Below are 4,767 nucleotides of genomic sequence, written 5' to 3' on the forward strand. Positions count from 1 at the left end.
ACTTTTTATGAGTTTAATAGTATTTAATATGTACTTTATTTTAAGAAGTTTGATTTGTGATTTTATTATATATAAGATATATTTTAATAAATTTAAATAAAAAAAAACCATATGCATCACATTAAATTTTAGTGCAGATTACACTTTTGGTCCATATCTAATTAGTCTTTCATAAAGGTTGCTAACTAACGTCGTTAAGTAGAAGGACCACGGGTGTGATGGAAATGAAAAGTTAGGGACCACGAGTGGAGGTAGTTTGTTTTAAGGACCAAACCACATAGACCACCAATGTCATTCACCTTTCTTAAAATTTAATATGATTGTTAAGTCCATTATCAATATGTATATTACAGGAGTAGACCAACTCTTCTCTTAACTGTATCTGTATGAGAGTTTCACTCATGATTTTAATTTTCTATTGAATCTTTAATTTGTTTTTGATACTGATCTATCTTTTACCTTATTCTCCATATAACATACAAAACCAATTAACTTGTATATAAATTAAGTCATAACCCAACCAATCTAATAATCTATACTATATTATAATGCATTTGACGAAAAATCTCTTAAAAACTATTTTTTATGCATGAGTTACTGTTTATTGATGCATGTTACTTAAAATTTAAGATTACAAGTAAATTATGTATAAGTACAACTTATTAAAGCTCCATATTTGAATTTGTGTAACTAACTACAGATAAACATAATCAAATATTAGATAAACATCTCATTTTAAATATATAAAAGTCTAAAATATAATTAGAATAACCATTGAGTTCTAACAGAATATTTTAGTTATTATTTTTATAAAAATTATATTATTAAACCTAAATTAAATTATAATTATAATTTTGAATTAAGAAAATTACACCAAAATACAAGAACTTTTAAAAAGGTTAATTTGATACTGATATCTATGTATTTTTTTTCAAAACTTTATAATATTTTCAAATTTCTATTTTATTCAAAGATAAAAATATTATCGTTTTCTCTCAAAACCACATAAAACCGTATTATATCGACATAAAAAGGAAATAAAATGAAATACTGAAATCAAGATGTATCCCGATGCATTGCACGAGTACCCTTCTAGTATATTATAAAACATTTGACAAAAACTCTTAAAAATCATTTTTTATGCATGAAGTATTGTTTATTAATGCATATCACTTAAAATTTAAGATTACAAGTAAATTGTGCGTAAGTACAACTTATTAAAGCTCTATTTTTAAATTTGTATAACTAACTGCAGATTAACATAATCAAATATAGGATAAACATCTCATTTTAAATATAAAAAATCTAAAATATAATTTGAATAATCATTGAGTTCTAAAAGAATCATTATCCTTATAAAAATTATATTGTTAAGCCAAAAATAAATTATTTCGTTATTAGAACTAAATTAAATTACAATAAAAAATTAATTAAAGAAATTGTACAAAAAAATGCTTTTAAATAGTTAATTTGACATTAATACTCATATACTTTTTCAATTTTTATGATATCTTTAAATTTATTCTTATTCAAAAGTAAAAACATTGTTTTTTTTTTTCAAAACCACATAAGTGGTATTATATCAACAAAAACAAGAAATAAAATAAAACATTAAAATAAAGATGTATTTCGTTGTATTACACGAACACCTTTCTAGTAATCTTAATGTTAAAATAAATAGTTTTTGCCGTGATAAGCTAAAAAAGGAGTGCAAAATATGCAAGTTGACTATAGTTTTCTTTTTGGGAATCAAAAACTAATTAACTCGGATTTATTTTAACCCTTTCTTGATTTCATCATTATTCTTGATGTTATAAAAAATAATATAGTTATATAATTATATTAAAATAAAATATTTTCTATCTTGCAAAATAAATATCCACATTTTTTTAGTTTTCATTTTTATAAGATATGCTTAGGGGTTGTTTACCCAAATGTTTATCCGTCTAGTGTTTGCCTATAGGAGTCAACACTATATTTTATTTTGATGAGTAAGATTTTAGTTCATCAAAACGTATTGAATGCAACAATTTACTGGGTAAACACTCACCTGAGTAAGAGTCGTGATCTTCACTTACCGGGTAAGAGTCTCCATATTTCTCATCGCTCTTACCCGTTAAGATTATGTGTGTGTGGAAGTTCAAACGATAACACCTCTATTTTACGAGAACGCGAGAACACCCTTATTTCATGTGATATAATACGCGTGAAGGGACCCTATGATGTGCGGACAGCGTGTTCTTTGACTTAGGTCGCACCAAAGGTTGTACGCGTCTATGATTTAGCATCACATGTGATGGTCTTGATAGATTATAGTATCATATCAACAACACTCTTATCATATGTGATAAATACATGTGATGGGGTTTAGTGGTGTAAGGGCGACTTGGCCCGCAACCAAGATCGCATAAAAAATCATCTGTGTTTCTGATTTAGTATCACATGTGTATCATATGTGATGAAATAATAGTATCACATGTGGTTGTTTATAATAAAAGGGTGTTCTTGCATTCTCGTAAAATAAAGGTGTTCTCGTTTGAACCTTCCCCCTCTCTCTCTCTCTCTCTCTCTATATATATATATATATAAGTACATTTATATTGAGGACAAAAAGGAGTAAAAATTAGATGTCCAAGATAAATTTGTGTGGATAATGTAAAAGTGAAGGCAGTTTGTTTACAGAGTGGAGAGGATCCCAGGCATCTCCTTTGTCATTTTCAACCATCTTTTCATATATCTTAAGTTTTCAAAATTTAATAAGAATTACAATTTATATAATCAGTTATACATTATTGTTTGGTAGTGATTTAGTAATACAAAAAAATGGCTTATTCAATAAGCTTTTAAGACAGAAAGCCAAGTTTTTTTTAAATACGTATCTTCCAAATAAACAACACGCTCTTTCCATATGAAAAAACATTCAAACAAAAACTTTCACAATCTACATAGAGAGACTAATTCACATATAAAACTTTATCTATACATAGCTTAATGAAAAACCAACTAAACAGCCCCTTAGGATTAGGCAACTAAACAGCCCCTTAGGATTAGGACCAAGTGAGACTATTTAGTTTTTATAAAACTCCGTGACATCAATTATGAAGTCTATGGATTAGAATCTGATCGAACTTTCACCACAAAAATAGTCAACCTTGATAACAAGAAATACTGAACCTCCATGTGACAGTACTTTCAAATGGAAAAGTTTCAACTTCCACATGAAAAATACAATGACCATTCAGAGGAAAAACATACTAAACTTTTACAGAAAGCAAACACTGAACATTTAAAGTGGCTAACGGGACTTACATAAAGTAGTTGGTTTTATTAGAACCCGACCATATTATTATATATGTATAAAAAAATATTAGGCATTTATGTTTTTAATCAAAAACTAATTTATGGAAATTTGCATTAAAAATGATTGTGATTTTATACAATTTCGTATTTAAAATACATAATTTTAAATTTACATATTTAAGAATTTTATAGTTTCAAAATATTTATTTGATAAAAACAAGTCAAAATAGAGATTTAAAAAAAAAATATGTGTTTTAATATTAATTAAATAAAAAATACTATTTATGCAACTTACATATTAATTATACAATAAGATATATATTTGAATCTAAATAATAAAATGCACAAAGTATTTTGTGGCTGAGATCATGACACATGAACAGAGACATTAGTCGACATTCATTATATATAGAGAGAGTTTTTGATTCAAATGTTTACCAAATTTATTGTATTAATGATTAATCAATGACAATCCATTTTATATATTGGTTCATATTCATCTTATAATTTAATGATAAAGGTAAATATGTAATCTTCTTTTTTATGTAATTCCCATATCATTAATTGGAAGTTACAAAATCAAAAAATCTCATGATTTTTGTTAATTTATTATTGATCTTGTTTTTTTATAATATTGATTTTTCTATCTATAATGTTTTTAAATTTGTAATTGATAGAGGAGACCCGGCAGTAAAATTTTCGGTATCGTTCAAGCTATTATGGATAAATTCATTGTTCATAATGAATGAACTATTGTTTACAAGATATTCATATTGTGTTCATATGTACACTAGTTAAATATCTCAACATTGGCTCGCTTCTGAATGAGTTCATAATGAATGAACTATTATTCACAAGTGTTCATATTGTGTTTATATGTACACTAACTGTATATCTCAACATTGACTCGCTCCTGAATGTGTTCATAATTAATGAACTATTGTTCACAAGATATTTATTTGTGTTCAAACCTGTTTTTTTATTTATTTACTTTCGTGTAGCAGCTACTCTTATTGTTTTCATAAATGCTATGCAGTCCAAGTTCATATATATGTTAATTTTTGTTCGTATTTGACACAATGGTTTATATATATACTATATTATAAAACAATTGACAAAAACTCTTAAAAACTATTTTTTATGCGTAAAATACTGTTTATTAATGCATATTACTTAAAACTCTTGATTACAAGTAGATTATGCGTAAGTACAACTTATTAAAGCTCCATATCTGAATTCATGTAACTAACTGCAGATAAACATAATCAAATATAAGATAAACATCTCATTTTAAATATAAAAAATCTAAAATATAATTAAGATAATCATTGAATTCTAACAGAATACTTAATTACTATCTTTATAAAATTTATAATATTAAACCAAAAATAAATTATTTCATTATTAAACTTAAATTAAATTATAATAAAAAAATAAATTAAAAAATTACATAAAAAATGAAAACTT

Source organism: Cynara cardunculus (genome assembly GCF_001531365.2).
Source record: "Cynara cardunculus var. scolymus isolate 2C chromosome LG 9, CcrdV1, whole genome shotgun sequence".
Classification (NCBI taxonomy): Eukaryota; Viridiplantae; Streptophyta; class Magnoliopsida; order Asterales; family Asteraceae; genus Cynara; species Cynara cardunculus.